This window comes from Trichosurus vulpecula, chromosome 7 (genome assembly GCF_011100635.1).
Source record: "Trichosurus vulpecula isolate mTriVul1 chromosome 7, mTriVul1.pri, whole genome shotgun sequence".
NCBI classification, from domain to species: Eukaryota; Metazoa; Chordata; class Mammalia; order Diprotodontia; family Phalangeridae; genus Trichosurus; species Trichosurus vulpecula.
In genome coordinates this window covers 134,325,782-134,342,114 of record NC_050579.1, presented here as the reverse complement: position 1 = coordinate 134,342,114, position 16,333 = coordinate 134,325,782, and the positions used below count along the sequence as shown (strand labels likewise).

General features: G+C 37.7%; 1 protein-coding gene across 2 annotated transcripts in view; it reads right to left on the bottom strand.

Moving 5' to 3' along the window:
* THEMIS (thymocyte selection associated) overlaps nt 1-16,333 on the bottom strand; it is a 220,509-nt gene that overhangs the window by 102,337 nt on the left and 101,839 nt on the right. The gene's annotated exons all lie outside the window — the stretch shown is intronic.

Genomic DNA, 16,333 nt, shown 5'->3' with positions numbered 1-16,333 from the left:
AGCACAAATATCATTTTTTAAAAAGATGTCATTATCTCCTTTTTACCATCCATTACCTGTGTGAAATAACGCTCTCCCCAAAATAGGCAGAAAGAGCACTTCGTTGATGGAGTATTCTATTGAAAATCAGAAGCCCTAGGTTTGAATACTGACTCTGTTACTATGTGCGAAGACTCGGAAAAGTCATTAGATTGAGTTTTTCAGATAACTGAAGCTTACCACTGAGTGTTGTGGTACACTCTTGTTATTCCTGCTACTAAGGAAGTTGAAACTAGTGGATTGCTTGAGCTCAGGAGTTCAGATCTTCAATTCACTAAGCTGATTCAGTGATTGTACTAAATCTAGCCCCAGTACAGTGAGGGAGGCCACCAGGCTTCCTAAGAAAGGACAAATGGGCCAAGATCAGAAAGCATGTCAAAGCTCTGATGCTGATCATCGATGAAATCAGGCCTGAATATAGCTCCTGCACTTCCAGTCTGGGTGAGATAAGGAGATGCAGTCTCAAAAAACAAACACATTTAAAAACAAACAAACAAACAAACTTCTAAAGTTTACTCCTTAAGCAACAAATCTATTGTTTTGTATGAAAACATTCCTAAAATCAATTACACACTTCTCTGACTTATTAAATTGAACATTCTGAATAATAACATAACCTCTCTTTTTTAATGACTCAAGGGCATAGCTATAGTGAAAATCAAGCAAGGAAGTAATAAGCCTTTTATTAAGCACCATCTATGTGACATACACTATGCCAGGCACTAAAGGTACAAGGACAAAAATAAAACAGGTCCTGTCCTTAAGGAAAAAAAATGTGTGCACCTATAAGGATATACAAAATAGATATAAAATTAATACAAGGTCATTTGGGAGGTGGAGGAGGCCCAAGAAACCAAGGAGAGAAGAGGTTGGAGATCAAGAAAGAATTCTCATATAGAAGATGCTGTTGTTGTTATTCAGTCACTTCAGGTGTGTCAACTCTTTACGACCACATTTGGAATTTTCTTGGCAAAGATACTACGGTGGCTCATCGTTTTCTTCTCCAGCTCATTTTATACATGAGGAAACTGAGGCTAACAGGGTTAGGTGACTTGTCCAGGGTCACGCAGCTAGTAAGTGACTGAGGACAGATTTGAATTCAGGTCTTCCTGACTCTAGGCCCCATGCTGTATCCACTATGCCACCTAGCTACCCTATAGGAGGTATATTGGACTTCCATTCAGAAAATCTGAGATTGACACTTTTTTTGATCTTGTCACTATGAATGAGTCTCAGCTTCTCTGGGCCTATGTTTCTTCATCTATAAAAGGAAAGAATGTAGAATGCATACTCCTTGGGTGGCAGGAGGGCAGGAATAATTTCATTTTTTGTTTTTGCTTCTCTGGCATTTAGCCAAGTGCCTGGCACATGAGTAATAAATGCTTGTTGAATGACTGCATGAATGTAATGATAATTATACTAATTGCCTCTATGAGGTTACTACTGGAAAAATGAATTCTCTAAACTTTAAAGAGCAGCATGTCCCAAAAGTCTTAGTGCAGGTTTAAATTACTAAAGTTTAAAGCCTGAATTAAGATTCTTGGGACACCTTGTACTGTATAAATTTATGCTATTATGGGAGGTATGAAATTAGAGGGGAAGGAGAAGTTGTGATAGGGTGCTTGGCCTCAGGTCCTAACTCTTGACACATCTTGACTGTGTAATCCTAAGCAAGTCACTTAACCTCTTAGGTCTGTAGGCAGTCTCTAAGAGTTTTAGCTGCAGATAAAGTGTCTATCCAGATTGGTAGATAGAGGTTCCTCATGCCAGAATTCCCCTACTGATGAAATCACAGATCTAGTCCCTTTACCTCATTCCTATGGGATTAGTGAGTTTCTCCCCAAACTTCTATGCTGAGTAAAGCCATGCTTTACTCTCTAGACTTTACCACCATGATGCCTTGAGTACCTGCTACCTCTTTTTCATCTCCCCTTTTACCTTTGATTTTCCCCATTCCCCTGCTCTTTGAGGGCAGATACTGTCTTTTTGCTTGTATTTCTATCTCCAGTGCTTAGCACAGTGCCTAAAACAATGTAAGGCCTTGAGCAATGCTTGTTGACTTTAGCTAAAATACCTCTGGGGTCCAAGCCAGCTCTTAATTCAATGATCCTGATATTTCTTAAAAAGGCTTATTTATTGAGATTGGTTCATTCCGATTCTCATTACTATGAGACATTGAACCCCAAATCCTGAATCTTCATCTGCCCCTAGAAAACAGAAATACTTTGGTGACACTTGGTCATGTAAGAGTACATTTTCCTGCAATCACAGGGAAGACAAAAGTACAGGCTTTGATGTTAAGTAAAGAGAAGATCCTAAAGCTTGGGGCAGACATCAGACCTTATTCAAATCCCAGACCTGCTACACATTCAGACGCAGGGATGACTCATTCAGCAGCTCGTTAACAAAACCACTGCCAGAGATGACAGAGCATTCATGATTAAAAGCCTGTAAATGCCAGTCTGGTGGGTACAGTGTTATGCTCCAAAGGTCTGGACAATGCCTGGGAGACTGTGGATTTCTGTCTTTGGCACTTATCAGCTACTTCTGCTGTCACAAACAATCAGAAGTGATTCCCTAACACAAGCAGCAGCTGCAGAGCTGCTCTTTCAGACCCTAATAGAAAACCATAAGCTCCCTTTTTCAGTTCTTTCTCCAACTTGGGTTCTAGAAGTCTTTCACACCCCTCCCCACTACTGAACACAGAATAACTGTCTCCTTAACTCTATGCCTTAATCGTTCCTTTGTGGGTTCTTGTCTGATCAATATTTGGAAACTCAGGTGACAAACTGTACTCTGGGGCTTGAAGTGGCTAGGCAATGTTTCTCATATGCCAGTTTTCAGGTCCCAACTGAAATCTCAGAAGAGACTGAAATACCCTCTCTTCCAATCCCACATTTGTTTTCCCTATCTGATTATAGGCTGTTTCATCAGAGTGCAAGAGTTACATTTCTCTGGTGTGGCACTTAGCAGTCAAAGCCATATATATCTTTGACAATCCAAGCCCCCATTGTGAGCATATGCTTCTCAAGCTAGTGGAAAGGAATTCTGACACAGACTCACCTACTAGCAGCCTGTAGTAGGCCAAAAATCATTTCTGGAATGCAGCTTGAGTCATTCTGCTTTCTCCCTGACTCAAGGCTCTCTTTCTGATAATCTATCCTCCAACAGTCAAATTGGCCTTCTTAAAACTCAAATCTAATCACGTCATACTCCTAATCAATAAATTCTAGTGTCAAATATAATAGATGTGGAAGGCACTGTGCCTGGAGTTAAGGACCTGAGTTCAAATGTGACCTCAAATACTTAGTAGCTATGTGACCCTGGGCAAGTCACATAACCTCTGTTTGCCTCAGTTTCCTCAACTATAAAATGGTAATAATAATAGAATATTACCTGTCTCTCAGGACTGTGGTGAGGATCAAGTGAAATAATATTTGTAGAGCTCAGTGTGTCTGGCATATAGTAGGTGCTATATAAGTGCTTTGGAGCAGCTAGGTGGCACGGTGAAGAGAGTGCCTGGCTTGGAATCAGGAAGACCTGGGTTGAAATCCAGCCTCAGGTGCTCACTAGCTGTGTGATCCTAGGTAAGTCAATTAACCCTGTTTGACTCAAGTTTCCTCATCAGTAAAATGAGCTGGAAAAGGAAATGACAAACCACTGCAATATTGCAACTAGTTTCTCTGATAAAGGCCTCATTTCTAAAATATACAGGGAACTGAGCCAAATATATAGGAATACAAGCCATTCCCCAATTGAGAAATGGTCAAAGGATATGAACAGGCAGTTTTCAGAGGAAGAAATTAAAGCTATCTATAGACATATGAAAAAATGCTCTGGATCACTACTGATTAGAGAAATGCAAATCAAAACAACTCTTAGATACCACATCTCTCCTGTCAGATTGGCTAAAATAACAAAACAAGAGGATAACAAATGCTGGAGAGGATGTGGGAAAATTGGAACATTGCTACATTGCTGGTGGAGTTGTGAGCTGATCCAGCCATTTTGGAGAGCAATTTGGAACTATGCCCAAAGGGCTGTAGATATGTTCATACCCTTCAACCCAGCAATACCACTTCTAGGGTTGTATCCCAAAGAAATCACACAAGCGGGAAAAGGACCCATGTGTACAAGGATATTTATAGCAGCTCTTTTTGTGATAGCCAAGAAATGGAAATCAAAGGGATGCCCATCAATTGGGGAATGGCTGAACAAGCTGTGGTATATGAAAGTAATGGAATACTATTGTGCCATAAGAAATGGGGATGATACGGACTTCGTAACAATCTGGAAAAACCTACACGATATAATGCTGAGTGAGCGGAGCAGAGCCAGGAGAACATTGTACACAACCACAGATATATGGATTCTGTGAGGACCAACCCTGACATACTTCGCTCTTCTCAGCAACGTAAGGTGCAAGGACAACTCCAGGGGACTCACAATGGAGAATGCTATCTTCATCCAGAGAAAGAACTGTGAAGTTTGAATGCAGATTGAGGCACACTCCATGCTCGCCTTTTTTCTTCTCTTTTGTTTTGGTTTTTGGGTTTTTTTTTTTTTGGTTCTGTCTCTTCTTTCTCATGATTCACCCCATTGGTCATAATTCTTTTCCACAACTTGACTAGTGTATAAATTAATTCAATGCGAAGTTATACATGGTAGTTATATGAGATTCCATGCCGTCTTGGGGAGGGAGGGGGAGGGAGGAGAGAAAATCTGGATCTCAAAATTATGTAGAACCGTGTGTTGTAAACTAAAATAAAAAAAAATTAATAAAAAAAATAATTTAAAAAAAACCTAAACAGAGTTACAAAGAGTTAGACACAATGGAAAATGTATAAACAACAAAAATATAAATGCTTATTTCTTTCTTCTAGTTACTAGCATATATAACATATAATAAATATAAATATAGCTCCAGGATCAGATATAAAATCCTTTGGTTTTTAAAGCCCCTTATAACCTGCCCCTTCTCCTATCTCCTACCAGGCTTCTGAATCTTATTCCCCTACCTGTGCTCTGAGATTCAGTGACACTGTCTTTCTTTTTGTTTTCTGGCACAACATAGCCCATCTCCCAACTCTATGCATTCTCACCATCTCTCCCCCTCATCTCTACCTCCTGGCTTTCTTGACTTCCATCTAGTCTCAGCTAAAATCTCGTTTCCTACAAGAAGCATTTTCTAGTCCCCCTTAATGCTATTGCTTTCCCTCTGTGATTATCTCAAATTTATTTTGTACATATCTTCTTTTATATATAGTTCTTTCCATACTGTCTTCCCCATTAGAGCTCCTTGAGAGAAAGAAGGGTTGGTGGTTTTATTTTTTTTTGGGGGGGGGGTTCTTTCTTTGCATCCCTAGCTCTTGAAACAGTTTCAGGCACATAGTAGGCACTTAATAATGGCATCTTGAATTGATTTCCATCTATCCCTTTAAAATGTTGCTACTGAGAAGAAGTAGAATTTATAGACATCCAGATCTTGAGTGTACTTACTGTTCATTACAATATCATCCTAGAAGGGATTTTGCTGGGTCAACTGGTATTCTCAAACTCACACTATGTGTCTGTTTTAAATTTATAGCACTCATCTATTTGTACTACTACCATCAAAATCATTGTTTCTCTTCACAAAGACTTGTTCATCTGATTACATATTCATCTGAACAAAGGAGAGCTAAAAGCAGCCAAGTGAGCCTTGGAGCTAGGCTTGGAGATTCCCTGATCCAATCCAGACTCTAATTTTCAGACAGCATCATGCAAAACCCTTCTCTTGCTCTCCTCAAATAGATATGCATATATCTTGTTCTGCAAAACTTTCATAGGAGCAGGTTTCACGAGCTTTTAGATGGACAACAACTGTCATTATTAGAAACATATTTTTCCTTATAGCTAATGTAGTCTGATTATACTGCATTCCTTTTCTCCAGAGAGAATAACTGAATTATTCATTAAGCACAGGCTCTGACACCAAAGGAATTCTACAAGCCCCTTTATTCATCCTTTCCTGATTGTGCTATTTGAAGGTACTTAGGGTTTCCTTCCCTAGATTTGAGCCTTTGTAAAACCCTATAGATTCTAATCTTGAACTGGCCACTGAGAATCATAAGACTGTAAATCAAAAGATCACAGAATAAGAGCTGGAAAGGACCCAAGGAGCCACCTAGTCAAATCTGTTATTTTACAGATGAGGCAACGGAGGCACAGAGAAGTTATGTGACTCCACTAACATTAACACAGTCAGCAAGAGACAGAACTGAGATAACCACCTTGGCTTTTTGAAGTCAAACTCTGTGCTCTTTCTACTGAAACAAAAGTTCTAGTTTGGGCTGATTGTTGGGGACTCTTACATAGTCTACTTTGTTTCTTAGAACCCAAAGCAACACTGGGACTCTGGGTGGCAGTGAGATTTTGCATCCATACTGTCAACAAACTCAGATCAGTTGAGTATGGTCCCTCTTTATGCCTTGAAAAACTACAACTAAACTCGGGGAAAAGCTAGTCTAAATCCCTCCTACTTCAGCCCTAGTATATTGGCATTTATTCAGTCATTTTCAAAGATGAATACTGGTGATTTATTATCTTATGCTAATTTAATCCCTTTAAAGATTTAAGATAAATATGAAATCAGTCCTCAGCCTTCTATGATAACTGGTCTATGTTCTTTAACCTCTTCACATGGGTTCTTATTTTCAGTTCTATAACTAGGAATTCTGGCACCCAGGGCAAATTTAGTTAAGTGGAGATTGGGGAGAAGGGGTACAAAGGATAATATGCCCTGGGCAGGTATAGTCACACCAGGAAAATGGCTGTCCCATCCCACAAGAGAGTCTACCTCCAGCCCCTCTAGCATGGCCAATAATTTTTACCCACAGAAGGATCAGAAAGTAGAATGAAGCAGCAAGCAGGAGACATGGCAGTGGGAGAAAATTGTCTCTAGTGGGGTACAGTACCCCTTAAGGGCTACATAGAGCCAGAGAGGATCAATAAAGGAAAGAAGTATGCCTACTCTCACTCCTCCAGACATTGGCCTCTTGGGAAAATCCATAGTCACTCTGCCCTGATTAGGATTCAGCTAAATTTCTAAAACTTTCTAAATTAATAAACAATGATTCTGATGAGAAAGGGAAGATTTTAAAAAAGACCACAGAAGTATTTCATCAACTATCTTTAAAAAAAAAGAGAGAGAGACATATAAAAGACAGCTGCAAAGGCAGGAAATAATAGGATGAATGCAAAGACACAAAATGATCCTGAAAGAATAATTTTAGAAGGCTAAATTTCAGAATGAGAGGAAACTGGTAAAGAATAACAAACTAGAAGGGTGTAGTTATGTTGAGGCTAAAGGAAGATCAAAGAAGAGATAAGACCTCAGCTCTAGGAAGGTGGACTGATGATAACAGATAGCAAAAAGAGGGCAAAATGACTTATCCCTTATGTTGCTTCTTTTTCCACCAAGAACAATGAACTTTGGATTGAAAAGGATACAAGAAATGATTACTCTTGCCTTGAAACCCAAAATAAGTAAAGTAACATTAAGAAAGTCCCTTCCTTTTCCAGTGAGTCCAAGTTACAAGTTTTGAGTGAAATACCTCCTACAATTCAAAAACAGCTTCTAAATGAAGATATGATGACCAAACTACTATCACTGATCTTCAAAAAGTCATGGAGAATGAAAGAGGTGCCAAAGAACATTGATCCCAATTTTCAGAAAAAAGGAAAATATGGAGCCTACAAAGGATTGACCATGAGGTTGACAAACTCTTAGCAAAGTCTAGAATATGTTGGTATTATACTTCTTGTTGTCATTACTATTATATTTATTATTATTATTAAAGAGTTGGTTTGTGAGCACCTAGAATAGGTAGCAATGATTAATTGCCAAATTGCCAGCACAGTTTAATTGAAACAGGAAGACTAGATTTTTTTTTCTTTTTTGACAGAGCTGCTGAACTGGTTGACCAGGACATTGTAGTAGGCATATACAACTCAGTTTTGGAAGAGTATTTGACAGTCTTTGATATCATCTTTGTGGACAAAGTGGAGAAACACGGACTAGATGATAATACAGTAAATTGGATTCAAAACTGGTTAAAGCACCAGACCCCCAAAATGTGACATTGATGAGTAGGCATCATTTAATAAGGGGATTTCTGCTCTATATTCGGCCCTGTGTTACCAATATTTTCATCAATAATGTAGATAAAGGCATAGATAATATGCTTATGAAACTGATAGTTGACACACACCTGAGAGAAATAATCAAACCTTGGGTGACATACTTAGGATACAAAAAAAGACTACGCTGATGGGTTAAGTCTAATAAGATGAAATTTTAAAATAATAATTATAAAGTCTTTTGTATGTTTTTTTCAATCTACATTAGAAAAACTGGATTGACAAGGTGTGACTAGAAAACATCTTGTATGAAAAAAGATCTGGGAGTTTTAATGTGCTATAAGTATAATAAAAACCAGTCACGTGACACAGGAACCAAAAGAAAAAAAAAGATAAGTTGATCTTAGGCTACATTAAGAAAGGCACAGTATATAGAACATAGGAGGTTATCATCCTACTGTGCTCTGACCTAGAGTCAAATCTAGAATATTGTATTCATTTCAGTATTATGCCACATTTTAGGAACATGAAGCTAGGCCAGAAAAAAAGGGAGCAGGGCTGTTGAGGCAGCTAGAGACCAAATCTTTTGAAAAATAATTTAAGGAACTAGAAACATTTAGAAGAGAAGAATTCCAGGACAGGCAGGGGATCATTTGAAAGACTACCGAGGGAAGAAAAAATAAGCTTGTTTTCTTTGCCCCGGTCAGTCACTAAGCATTTTATTAAGGGCCTACTAAGTACCTGGCCTTGTACTAATTGAAGAAGATAAAAAGAAAGGCAAAAGACAATTGTCGACCTTGAGGTAGACCTAGAAACAATGATTAGAAGTAGCAGAGAGATAGTTTGGGGCTAGATATAAGGAAAAAACTTCTTAATTCATTTTTTGGTGTTTTATTAATATTTTGATGGTAAATTCAAAAATGTAAATGTAATTTGTCTATCATCCATCAATATTGAATATTTTATTTATTTTAATATAAATTATACATAGTAAAGCAATAATAAAGAATGCTATGTTTGAGGAGGGATAATGAGAAATCAGTATTTAGATTCTTGTGTTCTGGGTGAAATCCCTGTTTATATGCAACATGGCAGGCCAGACTGAGACACGTTCACACATGTTCAGTAATAGTGAAATTATGTGAGGTATTTGCTGAACACAATTGTTATTTCTAGTCCTGTTTTCTCAAGTGTTTTGCTCCTTGTAGATGCTAGAGTATATTACTGGGGGACTAATAAAGGCCTCCTAAAGAAGGTGGAATTTGAGCTGAATCTTAAAGGAAATCAGGGAAATTATGAGGTGAGGGGTGGGGAAGAGGGAGAGAATTTCTAGCATGTGGGACAGCCAGTGGCAAGGCATAGAGACAAGGGATGGAGTGTCTTGCTCGAAGAACAGCAACTAGGCCAGTGTAGCTGCATTGTAGAGGTCAGGGAGAGGAGTAAAGTACAAGATAGCCAGAAATGGAGAGGGAATGAAATTATAAGAGGTTTTAAATGCCAAACAGAGGTCTTGATATCTGATTGATCATGGAGGTTACAGGGAACCACTGAGGTTCTTTCAGCATGGAGTCAACATGATCAGACCTACATTTTAGGGAAATCATTTTGGCAGCTGAGTAGAGAATTCTTTGGAGTGGCAAGAAAGTTGAGGCAAGGAGACAATCCGGAATGATATTGCAATAGTCCAGGTGATAAGTGATGAGAGGGGAGGGAAAGAGATGTATACTAAAGATGTCATGAAGTTAGTAACTATGAAATTTGGCAATGGGTTGGATATGTGGGGTGAGTGAGAAGTCAAGGATTACACAAAAATTGTGAGCCTGGGTGACTAGAAAGTTGTTGGTGCTCTCAATGGTAATAGGGAAGCTGGGAAGAGGGGAGGGTTCTATTTTGGACATATGGAACTTGATATTCTTATGTGATATCTAGTTTGAAGCATCTAAAAAGGCAGTTGGTGATTTGAGACTATAGCTTAGCAGAGATACCAGAGCTGGATATATAGATCTGAGAATCATGGAGATAATATTTAAACCAATGGGAGCTGAGATAGCATAGAGGGAAAAAAGGACAGAGCCTGTGGTGACACTGACAGATTGGCCGGGGGAGTGGGGGGGCGGTAACATGGATAGAGATCTAGGAAAGAGATAGAAAAGTGGTCAGATGGGTAGAAAGGCAATGAAGAGACATCAGTGTCATGAAAACCTAAGGAAAAGAAATTATCCAAGAAGAGAAAGTGATCATTAGCAACAGTTGCTACAGAGAAATCAAAAGGGATGAGGATTGACAAAAAAAGCTATTAGATATCATTAGTAACTATAGAGAGGGTAATTTCAAGTGAATAATAAGACTAAAAGATTGCCAAAAGTTTAGAAACAAGTAAGAGAAACAGAGGCTCCTAAATGTTCTCAATGAATTTTGCTGGGAAGTTGACTTAAAGGATAATAGGTAGCATGGATGGTCAAATCAAATGAGGTTAGATCCCCTATCCCTGTGAACTGAAGAGAACAAAAACACTATTCAATAACTGACTGTTTTGCTAAACAAATATATTAACTATTACCTGCAATTCTAAGCATACCATTCAATATCAACATCCACCATATGCTATAAGATCTGTTTTACACAGAAGAAAAATAAAAACTGCCTGTTCTCAACCTATGAAAATCTTGTAACTTGGATTAAGAAGATTAATTGTTTCAAATGTAACAATGAGATGATACAACAAGATAAGATAGAAGCAAGATGGTGATTGCCCATTTGAAGGAAACTTTCTATCTTCAGGTCCTCTTTTAATAATTCATTCATGATCTTAACATCTGAAATTCAAGGTTAACTTTTAGCTTAAAAAGGATAGATTCTTTTGCAAGAAGGTATGTTCAAAATATTAAACTTCTCATTAAAGCATGAAAAGGAGTCTGAGAATATCTATCATGATCTAAGTGGATTGGCTTCTTTCTAGGATTACAACTTGAGTGGACCAAATACTGATGTTTTATTTATGAAAAGGGAGACAGAAAAACCACTATCAAAAAAAAAAGCATTGGCTTCAACAGAAAGAATTGATTCAAGGAAAGAAATTGTGGCAAGTGAACAACCAGTCCTAAGATGTCAATTAAACTTTGATGAAAAAATTATGAAGGCAATAGAAATTATGCAGATTTTCTTTATCTGAAAAATAAATCTCCCCAATAAATAAAAAGATAAATTTCTAAGAATCAATTCTCAAAGAGATAACAGTTATAAGATCTCAAGTAATGGAAAGTGATGAAAGATTAATATTTTAAGAAACAGTTGAATAAAGTTAAAAGGCCAACATCAAAACAAAGAAGGAAGGAAGGAAGGAAGGGAAGGAGGGAGGGAGGGAGGAGGAAAGGAGGGAGTGAGGGAGGAGACAAGGAGAGAGGGAGGGAGGGAGAGAGGGAGGAAGGAAGTGAGGAAGAGAAGGAGGAATAATAACAGACCCTACTTCCCAAAGTTGTTGTGAGGATCAAATGAGATGTTTATAAAGCACTTAGCACAATGCCTGGCACATGGTTTTCCTTCCTTCCTTCCTTCCTTCTTTCCTTCCTTCCTTCCTTCCTTCCTTCCCTCTTTTCCTGACTTAGATGTTGGTCTTTCAGCTTCATTTTACCTTCACAACAATCTTGAAAAGTAGCTTCATTATTATCCTCATCTAACAATTGAGGAAACTGAGGCAGACAGACCTGCCTTTTAAGCCAGTTTTTAAAGTGAACAAAATATTTTAGGAAACTTTGAGGTAAACACATCAATAAATTTTTACTTTCAAAGCCTATAATGTTGTGTGGCCTAATGAGCCACTCAAGTTCTATTTCTTGGATTCATAGTTGGACTTCTGCCCTAGAAACTTAGTTGTGTCCAGTAAGAAGCACAAGGAATAAATGTTTCCATCAAGAAATCTCAACAGAGAAAAAGCAATATTTAGACAAGCAGAGTCGAAACATTCCAGCGGACTACTGTTGAACCCTCAAAAGGGAAGTTACACAGGAAAATTACAACAGGAAACCATCAAAAGCAAAGGTTTTAGTGAATTAGAGAAACTGTTTTCTTCAATAATTTTTTGAAATAGGAAACTGTGATTCAAATGAAAATTGTGGATGATAGACAAAGTCTGAAGCTTTATCTAAAACCATGACCAAAATCTTATAAAGTTCATCTATTTTATGAATACGAAATAATTTTTCTTTTTGTTTATTTGCTGCTGTTCAGTGCAATGGGTTGTCCAAAAGCAGACTGGTCTGCCTTGGGAAGTGTCTTAGTTTCTCCCTTATTGAACATCTTCACACAAAGGAAGAGTGACCAAATCGCCAGAGATATTGTAGAGGATATATTCAATAACCTTTAAAGTCTCTTATAATGCTGTGATTCTATGAATTGTGAAGTAATAAATAAGGTAATATAAATAATATATGGTAAAGATTTGACCAGAGCTCAGTATCCTTTAGATACTTGTTCACTCAGACTTCTCATATATCTGCCCAATAACTTAATAACACAAGAAATGATCTAATAAGGTTAATGACCCATTGGGAAGGTAAAAGTAAACTTCTGTTAATGAGGCATCTGCAACTCTCTTCTCAGTGTGTAATGAGGCATTTTAAAAGCTGACTATCTTTAGAGGGGGAAAAAATCTCCATACTTGAAACTGCATTCACAACACGATCCAAAATCCTAAGGGTTTTCTCTAAATGGCTTTCTCTGGGGACAGACAACACATTAAAATGGTCCTTTCTATTATGTTGAAAGCAAGTGGCATTACAATTTCAATGGGGTCAAACACAAACATGTATGTGTGTATCTGTGTGTGTGTGTGTACATGAACATGTATGTATGTTAGGGAAAAATAGATTTTTTTAAAGATGTTAGGCTTTCTAAATATTACTGTTAAAAATAAGAAGTGGTTGATTTTCCAAGTAGCAAATTCCTCTAAAAGGAAGCTTATCAACAAGCCTACCATTCATAATTCATAAAGTATACATTCCCCAAAGATGGGGAGCTCAGTATTTTGTAAGTGAGCTCATTCAATTGTTGGGCTACTTAAATTCTAAGAATTTAAAGAAAGTTCTGGCTTTATATTGAACAAAAATATGATTCCTTGTGACTTTGACTTTTAGTCCTAGTTCAGTGCTCTGGTGAAAATACCTAAGTTCATCCAAAAGGCCATAACCTATCAAGTGTCTGAAGACAGTTGCTATGTGCCCCTAAATCTTATCCCATGCAAACTAAGTATCCTTAGCTCACTTGGCTGTTTCCCTTATGACAATAGAAAGTGCATTGGATTTATAAAGTTACAGGACTTGGTTGATTTCCCTTCCCCAAATCACAGAATTTGAGAGTTGGAAAGAACTTCAGCAGGAATCTAGTCCAATTTAAGAGACAAAATAAATCCCCATTATAACATCCTTCTTCCATTTACAGTATTACCTCTGGTGAGTCACTTTATCTCTCTGAGACTCAATTCCCTCAACCCATAAAATGAAAGCATTGGGCTAGATGACCTCTAAAATCCCTTCTTTTTCTAATATTCCTTGGTTTCTTATGATGTGGTTTTAAGATTTCTTACCACCCCGAGCAATAAAAGTTTGAGGCAAAAGGTGCTCCAGGTACTTGCATAGGAGAGTATGGGAAGGGGTTGGATTTCCTCCTCAGTGTGACCAATCTCCTATCACGTGCAGTTCCCACCCCCATCCTGTTGCTATGGCACTACGGTCTTAGGCTCACCTTCTTCTCTCTCAAACCTCACAGGAGTGACAGCTAGACCCCTCTCCTCCTACATTTGTACTCATGGTTATTCTGCCCTCTATGATTTCTCTCCTCTTTTCTAACTGTTTTCACCCTAAAGTGAGAAGAAAAAATAGGTATTATTTATTACTATTACTATTACTCCCCTATTACTCCCCTACCTCCCACCCCGATGTTGTCAAAGTCTCTCCTAAAGTATTATGCTTAGAACTAGAATATTGAGACTATAGGAAGAAAAAAAAATACTGAGAATATTTTTTTCCCTTAACAAGGCTGCAAGATATATTTCCTTTCATAGAAGTTAGTGGATAATTTGCTTTGTAAACAAATACAAAATGAAACATCATAAATTAAGGATAAACTGTTAATAAAATAAAAAAAATTGTATAGGCCAAAAAAAGAAAGAACTAGACATATGACTCAGAGGCAGTTAGGTGGTACAATGAACAGAGCACTAGATCTGGAGCTTGGAAGACTTGAGTTTAATCTAGCTTCAGATACTTAATGCGGTGTGATCCTGGGCAAGTCATTTAACCTTCGCCTGTCTGTTTCCTCAACCAAAAAAATTGAGGATGATAATAACATCTGCCTCCTAGGGTTGCTGTGAGGATAAAATGAAATAATATCTGTAAAGCATTTTGCAAACCTTAAAGCACTTTATAAATGCTAGTTATTATTGCTGTTGCTCTTAATTTTTTTATTATGACTCCAGATCTGGTTTTGCCAGCACCCAGGACAAGTGGGAATTATCTCCTTTAATCGGGGCAAACTTCATTCTACATTAAAAAAGACAGTTTAAGGTAGTGTCTATCCATTCTCAGAGTGGAATAGTGAATAGAGAGAAAACTTCAAAGTCAGGAAGACCTAGGTTGAAGTCCTACCTCTGACACATACTTTCTATATGACCTTGGACAAATCACACAACCTCTGCAGGCATCATTCTAAGACTATAGACTACAAAGTCAAGTAAAGTTCTGCATTGGGGAAGGAATTTCCCCACTGGAAGTGCCTTACTCCAATGAAATCATAGTCTTAGTTTTTAAAAATTCATCAGTCCTTTTTAAATTTACAGGGGATTTTTATGTGAACTGCTATCAAGACACTTCCCTCCTATATTCATATGACATTTTTTTTTCAAAATGAAAAGTAGGACATCATATTTATTACTGATAAATTACTGTTGATTTTGGTCCATCATTCTAACTGAGTGAAGTCATCTCCAGCCCTGATTCTGTCATCCAGCCTATAATTCTCTCTCAGCTTTTTTGCCATGTATGAATCTGATTAGCATGCCTTCATTCTCTACCTTCTGCCAAATCATTGATGAAAATGTTGAACAATTCAAGGACCAAGGACAGAGTCCTGCAGGCTTTAGAGACCTCCCCCCAGTTTCACAATAATCCCTTAATCAGCATTCTTTGGGATAAAACTGTCACCCAGCCAGGAATCCACCTAACATTCTTAAGCATAGAAAATTCCTACAGGTTCAATTTTTCCAGAAGAGTTTATAAATCCATTCTAAGATCTCTCCTACATATGATGAGAATATAATCTTGGCAATTGAATTTAAATGTATTTCAGTATCCAGATTCTTAAAGCCTGAGGCTATCATTGAAGAACAAAGTAAACACCTCCATCTCTTTGTCATGCTCATTGTTTCTACAACATCTGCCAGACTAAAGCTCTCTACCCCTTCTATGGCTTTACAGCCTAAAAGTGGGCACCAATCTCTCTCATGATAAACTAAAGGTTAAATTCTTTTCAACCAACATCCAGGCAAAAACCAAAGGGCAACTGGCTCAGGGAAGAATGAAGTTGCTCTAGTAGAAAATCTTGAAGTTGCTGATGGTACTATTGACTCTAACAATCCCAAACTGTCTGCAATTTTATTGATTTTGTTTTTGAATGGAAGAGGGAACGATAACAGCTCTGGCTAAGACAGACAGAATGTGGGCAGATGCTGTTCCCATTTCTGCACACAGTTTTGCCAAGCTATTTTCCATCTTTCCTAACATAAAACAAAATGAAGACAAGTGTTATTGCTTATGCTACCGGCTACCCCAAAAGCAGTGGAGTTTATTGTGTGCTCATTTCCTAGATAAAGTATTAAAACTACACTACCTAGATGAAAACACTCAGTGCTTCCAGAATGAAATTGATTTGCTGTTAAGATACCTTATAAAACACTCATAATTACCAAAACCACCATTGAAATGGCAATTTGAGTCCTTATATACAAATGCCATCCCTGTTACTCCTAATTCAGCAGAAACCTCACACAACATCCCGTGTTTAAGCATCTAAATACATGACTGTAGCAGCTTATGCTCTGTAGGGGCTCATTCCTCTAATGTGCCTCGTAAAGCCTCATTTCAAATATGGCAAGAAGAAAAGGCAAGTAAGCAAAAAATAA